Consider the following 17918-nt stretch of genomic DNA (forward strand, 5'->3'; position numbering starts at 1 on the left):
TACATGGTTAGTTGTTGTATTATTTTTGATACTCCTCTACATGTCCTCATTATTTCACTTTATAAAAGTTTAAGATGTTTGTTTTGTGTGACTAATGCAAAATGTTTGATTTAGAGAGGGAAATATTGACTCCTACAGAGACCAAAAAACCAGTTTATTATACAATAGTTCTAATATTGACATTTGATTTCAGTTACCTCTTTAGCTTCATTCATTACCATACCAAAAGGGCGTGTCTTCAGAGTTTGTATCCTTGGGAACCGGCATGGTTGCTAGGTTGACCAATAACAGCCATTAAGATTCACATGCAGTTGTCCATGACTGTTACTAAGCTAAACAGAGCCAAAGAGGGAGGAGAAGAACTCATATGTTCTGAGAAAACTGAGTTTCAATCTAATGTTCAGCTTACATATAGAACACCATATTAATCCCTTGGAAGAGTTTAGAGAGATCTAGAATGTTGCCACTGCTTTCAAATAAATTCCAACTCAAATTTTAGTTTACATACTTAAAATATAACCATAGGGGAGAGTATGAAAATAAGTGGTAAATATAACAGGAATTCAGAAGCAGAAAAATATCTCTGTGGAGTGAGGTGGCTGGTGAGATTTCAAAAGGAAAATGGAACTTGAGGTAGGAAATCAAGGGTAAAAACTATTCAGATAAGGTAAGGGTAAACAAAGTCAGAATTTAGGATGAGGAAGTCTGACCATGGAGCAGACAGTATGGGATTTGAATACCTCTTGCTTTATTCACTTCTACTAACTCCAAATTATTATTTTTTAAGTGTAAACAACACTATTTTACACATAGGTAATTTTCCTGAGAAGTAGAAGTATGAAATACAGAGAAAAATTTAGAGCTAAATTTCCATGAAATGGAAGGTAAGGGAGGGGAAAATCCAATGTGAGGTGAAAGTTGTGTTTTGTTCTGGAGAAGGATAAAATTTATTTTCTTTTACAGAGACAGGGTCTTACTATGTTGTACAGGTTGGTCTTGAACTCCTGGGCTCAAGCAATCTACCCGCCTCGGCCTCCCAAAGTTCTAGGATTACAGGCATGAGCTAGCATACCCAACCTCAACTAACTCTATGTGGAAAAGAGTACAAATATATTTATTATTGAACTTCTTATGTGGAAAAAAGTATAAATATATTTATTATTCTACTTGCTTCTGTATTATTTTTTAATTTGAGTGCCAAGAGTTGGAGTTACCAGTTCAGATAACACCTTTCTCTATATTAATCTTAGGAGACGTGCTGCCTATCCCTACCCCTAGCCCTTGGATGAATAAAGATTACATTCTCTCTCTCAGTAGTATTCACATCTCAAAGAAAGAGGGAGTAGTATATCCCCAGAGAAAATAGTTAGGATTTTTTCCCCTCCCAGAAGCCTCTGGGTTTCTTAAGCAAATTGATCTACCTTTAAGCCAGTAGTCAGTCTCACATTCCTAGAATCACAGTGAGTGACAGATGCAATGGAGTCATAAAAGATATTTGCTATACTCTCATTACAGGGCAAACATCCCTGCCTGTCTTACATTTGCATAAAGAATAGGGCTACTCTAGTGACTCTTCAAGAAATAAATAATAGCCTGGGCGTGGTGGCTTGTGCCTGTAATCCCAACACTTTGTAAGGCCAAGGTAGGAGGATTGCTGGAGCTCAGGAGCTTGAGACCAGCCTGGGCAACATAGTGAGACCCTGTCTCTACAAGAAAATAATAGCTGGTGTAGTGGCACACACTTGCGGTCCCAGCTACTCAGGAGGCTGAGGTGGGATAATGGCTCAGACCCAGGAAGTCGTGGCTGCAGTGGGCCATGATCGCACCACTGCAGTCCAGCTTGGGCAATAGAGTGAGAGACACTGCCAAACAAAAAAATAAAATAATACTAAGCTTCTTTTACAATCAATGTTTTAAAATGTCTTTCTCTGCTATTTGTATATATCCATAATACTGCCTTGGCACATAGTAGACGGATCAAAACATGTTAGTTCTTTTGACTTCTCTCTTTGGTTACCACCATTCCTGGTATCAGTCCCAGTTCTTCTAAGAGTATTTTTGATCCAAGAGCTGTTTTATCTTGAATCCTACATAGCTTATTTTCCATTTTTCCATTCAAATAAACCAACATGAGAACAATAGAGTGAAGAAAAAGGGTGTTTAAAGCTAAATCCAAGACTGAGGTATGAAACCAAGAAAAGTGGGGCAGTAGATGGGAAAGAGCAAGCAAAGAATCTAGGAAACAATTCAAAGGTACATTGGATTCTTTGCTTGTAATAAGAAGCGCAAGTTGGGGTTACTTCTTAACGTTCAATGTTAAAATGTCTTGAATCTGATCTTTATCATATGTATTTTTTTACCCTTGGATAGTTAGACATTTTTCATTTGTCAGGAAGTCATCTATAATTTTTCATCCATTGATAAATTGATAAATCAAGATGTAATATAAAACGATTTTGTTGATAGAAAACTTTATTTTTAAAAACTTTTTAAAAACAGCTCAGAATTCCCTTCAACATACTACTGATTTAAATATTATGAAAAATGTTAAACATTCACAAAAGTATTACAGAAAGACTAGCATAATGAACTCTTATAAATGCGCCACCTGGATTTAAAAATTTAGCTATCCTCATTTTCTTTCTTTTTGTTGCTAAAGTATTTGAAAGCCACTCCAGAGCCTCCTGGGACTTCATCCTACATACCAGTAATTCTACTGATTTTTAATTAAATTATTGATTAAGTAGTTAACAGAAAACAGGATATTACAGGAAGTATCTAGTGGGGTGCAGGACTCTGAGAAAAGCAATTAATCTTTTCTCATTTAATCAAAGAGAGCAGCAGGGCTCTAGTAAAATCAATTATGTTTAGAAATGGAAATTTTTAAAAAGTCAAAAATAAGGAAGCATTTTAAGTATTTGTACAGCCCTTACTTCTGTTTTCCTTCCTCTTGACATATTCCCCATTAACAACTGGCTACTTCTCATCTCTTTTGCCCCTCAGGGTAACCAAGATCTATGTAAATCATACTTCTTAACTCAGCAAGAAATTGGCAGGGTCCTAGGACATAGTTCCAAGTAAGTTTTATTTTTACAGCAAAATCCTGACCCTTCTGTCTGGGAGAACTTTCTAGTCCTTTACATGTTAGCACTACCACTTATGCTGATAGTATAACTGTGTATTTATCAGTATTTTAACATAATTTTTGTTAGTTTTACCTGAAAAAGGAGACTAAGAAATAAAATGCCCAATATTGATAAAGTACATATTATCGATATTTTCATGTATTTCTGTTGGGAGTATATATATTTGAACTACAACCAGTTTGACAGTAATACTTGAGTACAACGTTTCAATATTTGGTAACTTAAATTTTGTTAGCTTGTTTATAACTAAACAGAATAAAAAATTATTAATGTGGAGATGACCTTCCCTCTGCCACAAGAGAGAATGTTGATTTGTTTCATTCCAGCCTCTCCCTCTTTTCCGCCAGAGAAGAGTCATCTTCTGCGAGGATGTAGTGATGGACTTTTGAGATGTAGAATTCAAAATTGGGAAAGGGAGGAGGTAGGGAGAGAAAAACTAAATCAATCTGAAATAATTTTTAAAAATTACTGATAGAGGGGGGTATAGAGAAAGAGAAAGCAGCTGAGAAAAGGAGAAAAGGGAATATTGGATTGTGGTTTATAAATAAGAGGCTCCAGAATAATGTGGGGTTGCAGAGAATTGAAAAGAAGAGGAAAATGTGGGAAATGTTACTGAGGTATATGAATGGAATTTAGTCACAATTGTAGAAGAGAACAAAGTAAATTATTACAAGTCGCTGGACATCCCCCCAAAAAGCATCAGTGTACAAAACCGACACCACCTCCTATACTTCTTCCCACTTGTACATGTGGCGAACATATAAGCGTACAGCACATCAAGTCCATACAGCCATAAGCCAGCAAGAACAGACCCTAACTACACACTTGCAGCCACACTCATCTCCGTTTTCCTGGCTCACCTTCCTTAAGGAAGGTATTGCACTAGCTAACCTTTCAGGATTAACCAACTTAACCTCATGCCTCATGTGTGCCTCCCTGGGACAGACCCCTTTCGTTGCTGTCGCCTATCCCTTTCCTCTTAACACCTCAGTCTCAACTTCTCCCTTTCCCCCCATCAAGGAAGTAAATCTCTATACTCCACCTGATTTCACGCAGCTACCAATATGTTACTCCCTAGGCCAGAACTACTCCAATTGTAACAGGACTATACTGGTAACCACTAATCTAACAGCTCCACAGGGAACCTTTTTTTGGTGTAACAATACCCTGACCAAAACCCTCCATAAATGCCAACCATCAACTCTCTTGTGTCTCCCAGTAACCCTAGTCCCCCGGCTCACTGTATACTCCCTGGCTGAATTTCAAATGCTGCAAATACCACATCACCGCACCCGACGGGCTGCTTTTCTACCTCTCGCCGTGGGTCTCCCTCGCGAGCTCAGCACTAGCAGCTGGGTTAGGAGGCGGAGCACTAATCCACTCTCACCAAGCCTTAGCTCGACTAACCTCACAATTCCAAGCAGCCATTGATAACTCTGCTGAGTCTTTAGCCTCCCTTCAGCGGCAAATCACCTCTGTTGCCCAAGTTGCTTTGCAGAACTGAAGGGCTCTGGACCTGTTAACTGCTGAACGAGGAGGTACTTGCATCTTCTTACAAGAGGAGTGTTGCTATTACATCAATGAATCCAGTCTGGTAGAAACCCGAATCGAAAACCTCCAAAAAATTAAAACTAACCTACAAAACCAAAAGTTTTCAACTGAAGCCACAGCATGGTGGTCTTCCTCAATGTACACCCTCTTATCCCCGTTGCTCGGGCCCCTAATAGTTGTCTGCCTAATTTTACTCATTGCTCCTTGTTTTCTACAGTTTCTACAACGGCGCTTCCAGGAACTTACTCGTGCCACCGTCAATCAAATGCTACTGCAGCCCCTCATTCCCGACCCCTAGCCTCCTCCAGCCGACCTAACTCCTTATCCTTTTTCCCTTCGCCGCCCAAAATCAGCAGGAAGTAGCCAGAAAGAAAGCCGCCGCCCCTTTTCCTCTTTAAGGAGTTGGGAATGTCTGGTGGAGGACCCTTGGGCCCCCTAGCCACATGGAAAGTACCTAACTTCCCGATAAGGAAAGCCTCTCCTCCCTCGCAAGGAAGGTCCCTTATCTCACTCTGTCTACCGTCTTGGCTCGGCCCCGATTCCAGCAACCTTCCCGCCTGGCAACCAACCGAACCAATCACCATCCGCCCCATCAGCTCTCCAGTAACTTCCCGCCCAACAAGCTCCCTGCCCGGCAGACTCCCCGCCCGACAGCCAACCTGGCCAATTGCCACCTGCCAGATTAGCTCTCCCACTCCCCCAGTCCCTCTACCCCTATAAAAACCGCCGAACAAAGAAAGCCGGCGCAAGACTGCTGACTCTTCCCCCGTCACGAGTCCAGTCCGCCCGGAGACTCTCCAATAAAGCCTGAACTCCTCTTTCATCTGGTCTAATTCGGTCGCGCCTTGGGGTCCAAGTTACGAGGGTCCGGGCAGGTCAGACAAGTCCTTTTCCCCCCATCCACTAGCTCACAAACTGTTTCTTTGCTGATACGCATTCTTTGACAATATGATTTTTTGTTTTCATTTTTGTTTTATTTTTTTTGGAGACAGAGACTCGCTTTGTTGCCCAGGCTGGAGTACAGGATTGCGATCTTGGCTCACTGCAACCTCCACCTCCTGTAGTCAAGTGATTCTCCTGCCTCAGCCTCCCCAAGTAGCTGGGACTACAGGCACACGACACCACGCCCGTCTAATTTTTTGTATTTTAGTAGAGACGAGGTTTCACCATGTTGCCCAGGCTGGTCTCAAACTCCTGAGCTCGGGCAATCCACTGGCCTTGGCCTCCCAAAGTGCCAGGATTACAGGCACCTGGCCAACATCTTTTTGATGGCAACATAGCATTCTAGCCATTGAATGTACTGCAGTTAATGTATTATTCCTCTATAATTGGATTTATATTATTTCCAACTTTCTGCTATTTAAAAAACACTGTGATGAATATACTTATGCTTACAGCTTCTTTCTTAAGATTTTTTTCACTAGGATAGATTCACAGCAGTAGAATTATGGTGTGAAAGTTATAAATGTTATATTTTGTTAAATTATTGTTTATTTAAATGTATCAATGTACATAATCCCACCAAAAATATATGAGACTATCCATCAACATGTACCATCAACATTGGCTTCCTGCTTCATTTCTTTCCTCTCGTTTTTTGGTAAAGCTGTTTTGTATTTGTTTCGGAATAAATTTAAAAAGAACAAAAACAAGCTCTACCCTGATAATGATAATGTTGAGCACTTTTAGCAATGCAAAGAGAACTCATTGACTCACAAAGTTTCCCTGCCCCATTTCATGTATCTTATTTGTGCCTGGCAGCAATACAAAAATAAGATCCAATCTGTTCTGTAAAAAATGCCCTTCAAATATCTGAAGATAGCTGCCTAAGTAGTCTCTTTATGCTAAAAAGCCACAGTGATTTTAACCTTTCCACAAGCAACAGCATTTTCGACAGCTTCACTAACCTGCTCAACTTTCTCTGGATGCACTCTTCATTTTCTCAGAACTAACAGCAGGATTTTAGCTGTGGCATTATATAGCATTTGTATGACTACAGCTGCAAGTAATTGTCCATTATGGAGGAAATGCCCTTTAGGAATGGATTCACACAATTACCTAATATTGCTCAGTTTTAGTAAGCAGTTTTTCTCTCCTCAAAGAGAACTATGTACTGCATCACAGTTTTCTTTGATAGAGTGGTTGTGAAAATTAATGATATTTAGGCTGGGTATGGTGGCTCATGCCTGTAATCCCAGTACTTTGGGAGGCCAAGGTGGGTGGATCACCTGAGGTCAAGAGTTTGAGACCAGCCTGGTTAACGTGGTGAAATCCCGTCTCTACTAAAAATAGAAAAAAAAAAAAAATTAGCCAGGTGTGGGGCACGCCTGTAATCCCAGCTACTTACTCAGGAGGCTGACGCAGGAGAATTGCTTGAACCTAGCAGGTGGAGGTTACAGTGAGTCGAGATCGTGCCACTGCACTCCAGCCTGGGCATCAAGAGTGAAACTCCACCTCAAAAAAATAAAAAATAATATATAAATAAAAAATTTTTAAATGATATGTATAAAGTATCTAAAACACTGGCATAATGTTCAATAAATGTTAATTATATATTAGTAACTAATTACTTTTAGCATTTATCTGAGTGTCTGTTTGCCCCTTGGTCTATGGATATAGACTAAGAAGAATGGAAGGATGGAATTGAAATGAAATAACACAAAAAAAAAAAGAAAAAGAAAAAGCATTGCAATGACAAACCAGGTGGACCTCTCTGAGGGTAAGGGGTTGGCCTTGTCTTTTTTTTAATGAATGGAATCGTGGCTCCCATATTTTTAGAAAAAGATTTTGTTTTCTTTTTGAGATGGAGTCGCCAGGCTAGAGTGCTGTGGCACGATCTTGGCTGACTACAACCTCTGCCTCCCGGGTTCAAGTGATTCTCTTGCCTCAGCTTCCCGAGTAGCTGGGACTACAGGCATGCACCACCACCCCCAGCTAATTTTTATATTTTTAATAGAGACAAGGTTTCACCACGTTGGCCAGTATTGTCTCGATCTCTTGACCTTGTGATCCACCTGCCTCGGCTTCCCAAAATACTGGGATTACAAGCGTGAGCCACCGCACGCACCCAAAAAAGAAATTGTTTAAGTAGTATATTTCTTAGTTATTATTTCTATCCTTATAAACGGAGGCAATATTTAAAAAATCTCAACAGTACCACTGGTGGGAAAAACCAACTGGGATGCTGTTTAACTGAAGGAGTAAAGAGAGGAGACCAAGGGTTGGACATGGTTGTTTTGCCACTGAGGGCCCTGAGCTCTGCTAGGCCTTTTAATCCTATAAAGCGGCCAGCAGCTGGGGCTCTAGAAGTCAGAGGCCAGAGTCAGGCAAGGCTCTGGGCTCCCAAACCTGGGCCTTCCCTCTTAGCCCCAGCCTCCCACTACCAGCCAGCCCCAGACATCTTTCCCACCTGACCTGTTATCCATAGAGAATTCCTAAAGGGTTACCAGCCAAGAGGCATACATATAGTCAGTGTAGATTTTCTGGTTATATTCCTCCACACCCTCATTAAAAGTCTTATTCTGTTGTATTTATTTTAGTGATATTATAAATTAATAACAGGATGGGAACAGTGGCTCACGCTTGTAATCCTAGCACTTTGGGAGGCTGAGGCAGGTGAATCACTTGAGGCCAGGAGTTTGAGACCGGCCTGGCCAACATGGGGAAACCCTTTGTCTACTAAAAACACAAAAATTCACCGGGCGTGGTGGTGCGTGCCTTTGGTCCCAGCTACTCAGGAAGCTTGAGGCAAGAGAATAACTTTAACCAGGAGGCAGAAGTTACAGTGAGCTGAGATCACATCACTGCACTCCAACCTGGGCAACAGAGTGAGACCCTGTCTTAAAAAAATAAAAAATAAAAATAATAATTTAATTGATAACAATTCTATAAACGATTGATTTGAACTGAATCCAGTGGAATTATTACTTTTCTTGATTGAGATGTTTCCTTTAGTGTAACCTAAGGATTTGTTTTAAATTACAATCATTACTAAATAAGAGAAATAACATTGTTCTGTATTCATATCATCTGTGTATGGAAAAGATAATTATGTATCAAAAAGAAAGAAAGTGCTTTGATTCCTGTAATGACTGCTTCCAGGAAGGCAGTGTCACATGGAACCTCTTAGTCTCAGCATCCGGAGTTCCAGAAAGGGAACATTTCAAGCCAGATATAATTCTATATATACCATTTCTTTGGAACCTTCAGCCCTCAAGATTCCAACAGCATGACCTCAATTTCAACATAGTTGTCCTTGGTTCTCCTGTCACTGTTTTGGTGCTGCCTGTTGTTGAAGCAGAAGAAGCCCATAATATAATTGCTCTCTTGTTAGTTGTGGTTCTCAGGGTTACAGGCATTTGTGTTTACTTGCGGATATTTGCTCTAGAAAGATATGGACAGATGTGACTTTGAAAGGCCTGCTGAATCGAACCTCAGCCTGAAAACCTCTGTGCTATTGAGGCTAAACCTGAGCTTTAGCGTCTGACAGTCTTCAAGAATCAATAAATAGGGGAGTTTTACATTCTTTATTGTTTTCATGAATTGGATATGTATATATATGGAAAAAGAAAAGTTTTCTTTACATCAAATAATGCACTGAAAAATGCAGCCTTTGATTTGTATTTACTGGTCAGAAGGAAGACCAAAGAAGTAAGATGACTGAAATTTTCATAATATTTCATAGTTTTGGAATTATCAAAGGACATGAAATAGAAGGAAGTTCTTGCCCAGAATTCTAGGAAATCACCACTGTTCTCTTGTAGTCACTGTCTTCTATTCTTTGCAGAGTCTTTTCTCCATATTTTTATTAGATTTTTATCTTGTTATCTCCCAAGTTAATATTGTATTTAGATACCAAATAGCCAAAAAAGGGAACTTTTTAATCTCTGGGGGAAAAAATTTAGAAAAATGTATTCAGTGTATCTAATACTGAAATCAGAAAAGATTTAAAGTCATTGACATGGGAAAGAGATTTAATGTTAAAGAAACTTTATATTGACTGAGTAACATCCTCCTGATGAGAAGTAGCATATTAAATATAAACCCATTATGTTGTTTAAAAAAAAAAGAAAATTCATTAATTGCAGTTCAGTTTAAGTACTCTTTAATTGTAAGACAATTAGTTCAGGTTCTTTTTTGGTAGATTCATTTACGTGCTAGGAAACAAAAGATGAACAAGACAGACATAAATGTCTAGATTGTTGCTAAACTGAGTTTTCACTTAGAACTACTTCTGAAAATATTTTATCTTCACTTGAAGAAATTTTATCTTTATATCAGATACTTTACTCAAGTCTACAGATACTAAAATCCTGTAGCCAGGCTTGTAAAACTAGGATAGCAGCCAAATTAGTACCAATGTCATTCTAGAATTTAACAGGTATACCATTCCATATAAGATTATAAACAAAACAATATTGTTTACTTTTTAAGTAGAATCTTCTTAAAAATTAATCACTACATTACCATGTTTACTTCTTAGAAGAATATTTCCTTGCATGCATTTGGGTATGTGCTAAGTAGAAAACTCCATTATTTTGAGAAATATTGAATGAAAGCTTGCAAAGTTAAAATGAGGGCTTTACAACTCTGCCTGCAGCACATTTGAAGCTGAGAAAGAAACACACCAAGCAAAAAATTTGACGCAGTATCTCAGTGAATTAAGACAACTCATCTACAGTAGAGTATCTATTTTCATAACAGCATTAAAGTGTGAAAAATTTCCCTGTTGCAAAAACTTTTATTAGTCTACTGAGTTATTTCAGAATCATCCTGCACTTTGCTTTAGTAAGACAAACAGTTAATGAGTTACTTGAGGAAGTTAAACACTCGTGTAGAATTGCAAGCCTTAGGTCATATTCCACCATCCAGCTCACTATCATGTTACTGGGAAATTAAGATCTCTTAGAACTGTTCTTTGACTTCACAGTAATAAATGCATCACAGCCTGAAGTAAACAGAATGTTCTTTAAAAAGCCATCAGTTTAGATGTTTTTCATAATTTTTAATACCTATGTTAGGGTCAGCAATTTGGTGAGCAATAAAGTCAATTATCAGCTCTGCCAGTAAATCTCTTGTAACTTTATTTAAAAAGGTCATACTAACCTAGTACATTGAGCACCTCATGCTCATGAGCATCAATGACTTTCCCAAAATATGCTAGTTATTCAAAACTTAATTTCAACTCTTTAACGATGAAAAATACAGCTATGCCCCACATAACAATATTTGGTCAATGACAGATTGCATATATGATAGTGGAAAATAAGATTATTATTTCTTTTAAAAATTGTAGCTTTTTCATATTTAGATGCACAAATACTTGCCATTGTGTTACAGCTGCCTGCATATCCAGTACAGAAACATTCTGTACAGGTTTGTAGCCTATGAGCCTTAGGCTATACCATACAGCCTACGTGTATAGTAGGATAGACTATCGAGGTTTGTGTCTATAATGTTTGCACAACTGTGAAATCACCTAACAATAAATTTCTCAGAATATATCCCATTGCTAAGCAATGAATGACTGTATATGTGACTTATTCATTAATTAACTTAGTCACTTATTAACTGCCTACTACACGTCAGGCATTATACCAGGTAGGGAATACAAAAACAAATAAGATATTTTATCATTTTTGAAGAACACATATCTAGTTGTGGAAAAAACATAAACAGAAAATTATAATACAATGTGATATGGAAATATATTACTTATAACATTCCTAGAGGTGGCATTTGTGCTGGTCTGGAAATACAAATATAGGTTTTGTCAGGCAGCAAACTGAAGGAGGGATATCCTTCAGATATCCTACTGTCTTTGTTATAAATTAGGAAGAACAATTTACAAGTGATATTTCTAGCATGATAAAATTTAATGAAGCAATATAACAATTTTAGTACATGACATATTCATGACACTGTTGTTAATATCAGGTGATTTACATATATTGTAAATTATTTTCTTCTTAAGTATCGTATGTCCATAAGTAACATTAATTCTTTCTTGGTTTTAAGGTTTTAAACTCTTTAATGGCTCTTAAAGTTTTCCAGATGTGATTGAGTACACTCAGGCTGGTATGGCCATAGACTCTAAAAGTTTTTAAAAGTCTTTCTGCCAGCAAAATATGCATAACAAGTTTAATAAGAAATTTTTCTGGGTATGAAAATAAAACTTTTTTTTCTAAATGGCTTCAACTCTGTTTTATCAAATCCCCCTGACTAATCTCTTAATGATACCTCAGGAAAATCCCATAGATTTTCAGTCATATCCAGTTATTTTAAATTCAGCCTAGTTTGACCTACTTCTGTGCATGAGTGCCCCTTCCCCATCAGTTAGCCAACTTGTGGTCTGAAGGAATTGAAATGGGAAGGGAAACTCCTTCCTTCACATCTAGTTAGAGCTCTTGACAGGTAACTATGGTAGAGTCTTCTTCAGCACAGGTATAAAGAACTATAGAGTATGAACTTCATTATTTGTTTATGGGAAGTCAATGAATCTATTAAGACTTTTATCTACCATTACCAATCAAGGCTTTCAGTAATGTATGCCTTTCATGAACTCAGAATACACAATTTGTAGTTTGTGGTAGCAGCTTTATAACTGTACAACACTGCTCATTCAAGAAAGGTTTTTTACTTACTTTGTGTCAGACACCGTATGACGTAGGTCAAATGATAGCACACATACACACACAAATAGATTTCGTTTGGATGTAGCACATTTTAAAAAGGTGAAACCATGGTGCTAGTTTGTAAAAACAAAATATTTCATTTTTATTGATGCAAAATAAATTTAAGTGATCTAAGCCTCTAAGTATCTCAAAGTCCCCACCAGTATTAATAGTTCAGATTGACATAAACTGACCGATACTATTAATAAAAGGAAGTATGTACTGAGTAGGTACTATGTGCTTTTGTGTTAAGTGATTTATGCATTGCATTTAATCTAGTTAATAATCTGACAAGGTGGTTAGTAATATTATTCATATTTTACAATGTGAAAACTGAGCGTGAGTAGTTATTACACCAGCTTAACTTTACCTACCTGCTAAGAAAGCCTTGAACTCTCTTCCAAAAGCCAGCTGAGCAAGCCCAATAGGCTGACTAGACCCACAGTGTGCATACAGATAACAATACTCTACACTTAATGATTGGTTAAAAGGGTAAATTTCATGTTATGTGTTTTTAACCACAATATAAATAAATAAAAGTTATATGACACAATAATGTGTAGCCAACAAAATTACACTTTCTGTGAATTTTAATGACATGAAAAAATGCATATGATATAATGTGAATGAAAAAAGTATTATGCAAAACCTAATATACAATATGATAAAAATGATGTAAGATATACATGTGTGTAAAATTATATATAAGCAAATCCATAAATTCATGTCTATTTTATGGTTGTATGTTACATATAGTAAATAAATATGTGTATATGCATATATACATATATTTTTTTTTTTTGAGAGGAAGATTCACTCTGTTGTCCAGACTGGAGTGCTGTGGTGCAGTCTCAGCACACTGCAACTTCCACCTGCTGTGTTCAAGTGATTCTCCTGTCTCAGTCTCCTGAGTAACTGGAATTACAGGCATCTACCACCACACCCAGGTAAATAAATATTTTGAAAAAAAATTGTTCCAACCTTAATATTCCTAGTCATTAGTTTTCACATATTGATTATCTGACTCTTTTTTTCTCTCCACTTTTTTATATCTAAATACATTTTAAACAATGATGCTAGTTATGCTGATTTTTGTGGTCTTTAAAAGAGGTAAGAAGTGAATAATATCCAGCTTCTCTAGCATTCAAAGAAGCTTTCCAAGAAGCCCATTTCAGTTTTACCTCATGGGGATCCCTGAACATAAATAGAAAGGATTCACAGCATACTACTACAGAAAATCACAAAACCACAAAGTAAGACAGCAAGAGAGGAAGAAATAAATACAGTCTTTACAAACAACCAGAAAATAAATTATAAACTGACATTAGTAAGCCATTATCTATCAATAAGTACTTTGAATGTTGCCATGGTTTGAATGTGCTGCCTGAAGTTCATGTGTTGGAAAGTTGACCTCCAATGTGGAGGTTGTTAGGAGGTAGGACCTATGGGGAGGTATTTGAGTCATAGGGCACTGTCTTCATGAATGAATTAATGCCATTGTCACTGGAATGAGTTCCTTATAAAAGGATGAGTTTGGCATCCTCTCGCTCTGTCTGTCATCCATGTGATGCCTTCTACTGTGTTAGGATGCAAGTAGAACTTTATCAGATGCCAATCCCTTGACCTTGGACTTCCCAGCCTCCAGAACCATGAGCCAATACATTTCAGTTCATTATAAATTACACGGTTTGTGGTGTCCTGTTATAGCAGTACAAAGTAAACTAAGACAAATGTAAGTGGATTACATTCTCCAATAAAAGAGTAATTGAATGGACTAAAAAAAAATAAGACCCCCCCTGCAAAAAAAGACCCAACTATATACTGCCTAGAAGAGACTCACTTCACTTTTCAGAACACAAATAGACTGAAAGTGAAGAGATGGAAAAAGATATTCCATGCAAATGGAAACCAAAATACAACAGGGGTAGCTATATTTATACCAGATAGAACAGATTTTAAATTTAAAAAAAACTGTAAAAAGAGGCAAAGAAGGTCATTATATAATAATAAAGGGGCCGATTCATCAAGAGAATATAACAATTGTAAATCTATGTGCACCCAACATTGGAGCCCCTAAATATATAAAGCAAATATTTAAAAATCTGAAGGAAGAGATAGATTGCAATATAATAATAATAGGAGACTGCAAGTCCTATTATCAATAACAAACAGATCATCCACATAAAAAATTAATAAGGAAACATTGGACTTGCACTGCCCTTTAGATCAAATAGACCTAACAGACATATACAGAGCATTTCATCCAACAGCAACACAATTCACAGTCTTCTCAAGCACACACGTAACATTCTCTATGATAAATTATATGTTAAACCACAAAACAAGTCTGAACAAATTTAAGAGGATTGAAACATATCAGGTAACTTCTCTGACCACAATGGTATGAAACTAGAAATAAATAACTAGAGAAGTTTTGAAAATTCAGGAATATGTGGAAATTAAATAACATGTTCCTGAACAGCAAATGAGTCAAAGAAGAAATCAAATGGGAAATTAAAAATTATCTTGAGTTAAATGAAAATGGAAACACAATATACAAAAATTTATAGGATGTTGCAAAAGCAATTCTAAGAGGAAAATTTATAGCAATAAATGCCTATATCAAAAAAGAGAAAGATCTCAAACAAACAATCTAATGTTATACTACAAGGAAGTAGAAAAAGAAAAATAAACTGAGTCTAAGGTGAACAGAAGGAAAGAAATAATAACTAGAGGAGAAATGAATAAAATAAAGACTAGAAAAAATAGAAAAATATAAACTACACTAAGAATTGGCTTATTAAAAACAAAATTGACAAACATTGCTAGACTAAGCAGAAAGAGAAGAAACCTCAAATAAATAAATAAAAGAAATAGAAAATCTGAACTGAACAATAATGAGAAAAGAGATTGAATAAAAAGTCTCCTATCACAGAAAAGCCAAGGACTATAATAAAATTTCAGGATACAAAATCAATGTAAAAAAAATTAGTAGCATTTCTACATACCATTAATTTTAAAACTGAGAGCCAAATCAAGAATGCAATCCCAGTTATAATAGCTACATAAAACAATACCTAGGAATACATCTAAGCAAATAAGTGAAAGACCTCTACAAGGAAAACTATGAAATACTGCTAAACAAAATCATAGATGACACAAATGGAAAAACTTCCATGCTCATGAATTCAAACAATTAACATTGTTAAGGTGGCCATACTGCCCAAAGCAATCTGCAGATTTAATGCCATTGCTATCAAACTACCAATATCATTTTTCACAGACATATAAAAAACTATTCTGAAATTTAAATGGAGCCAATAAAAGCCCAAATACCTAAAGCAATCCTAAGCAAAAAGAACACAGGTGGATGCATCATATTACTGGACTTCAAACTATACTATAAGGTTACAGTCACCAAAACAGCTTGGTACTAGTACCAAAAAAGACACATAGACCAATGAAACAGCACAGGAAACTCAGAAATAAAGCTGTACACTACAGCTATCTAATCTTTGACAAAGTTGACAAAAATATTCAATAGAGAAATGACTCCCTATTCAATAAATGGTGCTGGGATAGCTGGCTAGCCCAATGTAGAAGAATGAAACTGGACCCCTGTCTTTCAACATATATATAAATTAACTCAAGGTGGATTAAAGATTTATGGTTTTTTTTTTTTTTGGTTTTTTTTTTTGAGACAGTCACTCTATCATCCAGGCTGGAGTGTAGTGCCATGTTTATAGCTCACTGCAGCCTTGGCCTCCCTGGGCTCAGGTGATCGTCCTGCCTCAGGACGATCCATGTAGCTGGAACTACAGGCACATCCCACCAGGCCCAGCTAATATTTTTATTTTTTGTAGAAATGGAGTTTTACCACAGTGCCCACGCTGGTCTTGAACTCCTGGGCTCAAGTGATCCCCCCACTTCAGCCTCCCAAAATTCTGGGATTACAAGCATGGGCCACTGCACCTGGCTTGTATTAAAAATTTAAATGTAAAACCTCACACTCTAAGAATTCTAGAAGAAAACCTAGGAAACACCATTCTAGACTTTGGCCTTTGGGAAGAATTTATGACTAGGACCTCAAAAGCAATTGCAACAAAAACAAAAATTTATAAGTGAGACCTAATTAAACTAAAGAGCCTATGCATAGGAAAAGAAACTATCAATAGAGTAAACAAACTACAGAATGGGAGAAAATATTCACAAACTATGCATTCACATAAGGTCTAATATCCAGAATCTATGAGGAATTAAACAATTGAACAAGCAAAAAACAAATGACCCCATCAAAAATGGGGCCAAAGACATGAACAAATACTTCTCAGAAAAGATGTACAAATGGCCAAACACAAGACATACATCTGATAAAGGATTAATACCCAAAATGTATGGGGAACTCAGAAAACTCAATAAGAAGAAAACAAAAATGGGTGGGCCAGGTGCAGTGGCTCATGTCTGTAATCCCAGCACTTTGGGATGCTGAGGCAGGGAGATCACCTGAGGTCAGGAGTTCAAGATCAGTGTGGCCAGCATGGCAAAACCCCTTCTCTACTAAAAACACAAAAATTAGCTGGATGTGGTGCAATGCGCCTGTATTCCCAGCTACTCAGGAGGCTGAGGTAGGAGAATTGGTTGAACCTGGGTGGTAGAGGTTGCTGTGAGCCAAGATGGCACCACTGCACTCCAGCTTGGGTGACAGAGTGAGACTCTGTCTCAAAAACAAAAACAAAAACAAAAACAAAACACACAACAGAAAGAAAAATGGGCAAAAGACTTGGATAGACGTTTCTCAAAAGAAGACATACAAATGACCAACAGACAAATGAAAAAATGCTTAACATCACTACTCATTAGGGAAATGCAGTGTAATACCACAAATACTATCACCTCACGCTTGTCAGAATGGCTATTATCAAAAAAGACAAAAGATAAAATTTGGTGAGGATTTGGAGAAAAGTAAACCCTTGTACATTGCTGACAAGAATGTAAGTTAATATAGCCATTATGGAAAACTGTATAGAGATTCTGCAAAAAACTAAAAATAGAATTACCATATGATCCAACAATCCCACTTTTGGTGTATATGCAAAAGAGGTGAGATCAGTATGTTGAAGAGATGTCTGTGCTACCATGTTCATTGCAGCATTATTTGCAACAGTCAAGTTATGGGATCAACCTAAGTGTCCATCAGTGGATGAAATAATAAAGAAAATGTGGTATGTATTCACAATAAAATAGCATTCAGCATTTAAAAAAAGAGGAAATTCTGTCATTTGAGACAACATGCATGAACCTGGAGGATATTATTCTAAGTGTAATAAGCCAGAAACAGAAAAACACATGAACTCACTTAATGTGGAGTATAAAACAATTAAACACTTATATAGCCAAGCATGGTGGCATGAATCTGTAGTCACAGCTACTCGGGAGGCTGACGCAGGGGAATTGCATGAACCCAAGAGGTAGAGGCCTCAGTGAGCTGAGATCGTGCCATTGCACTCCAGCCTAGGTGACAGAGCAAGCCTCACTCCCTCCCTCCCTC

At 37.3% G+C, this 17918-nt stretch overlaps 1 long non-coding RNA gene across 1 annotated transcript in view; it reads right to left on the minus strand.

Annotated features, from left to right (window-relative positions):
- Nucleotides 1–252: 252 nt before the first annotated feature.
- LOC110567434 (uncharacterized) overlaps nt 253–17918 on the minus strand; it is a 34425-nt gene continuing 16759 nt past the window's right edge. Inside the window, exons 3-4 of the long non-coding RNA XR_002477849.2 lie at nt 1743–1862; nt 253–332 (exon numbers count right to left, since the gene is read on the minus strand). This is a non-coding gene — a long non-coding RNA (uncharacterized LOC110567434). The remainder of the gene's footprint in view (nt 333–1742; nt 1863–17918) is intronic.

This window comes from Aotus nancymaae, unplaced genomic scaffold (assembly GCF_030222135.1).
Source record: "Aotus nancymaae isolate 86718 unplaced genomic scaffold, 86718_ANA_hifiasm-v0.15.2.pri h1tg000016l, whole genome shotgun sequence".
Classification (NCBI taxonomy): domain Eukaryota; kingdom Metazoa; phylum Chordata; class Mammalia; order Primates; family Aotidae; genus Aotus; species Aotus nancymaae.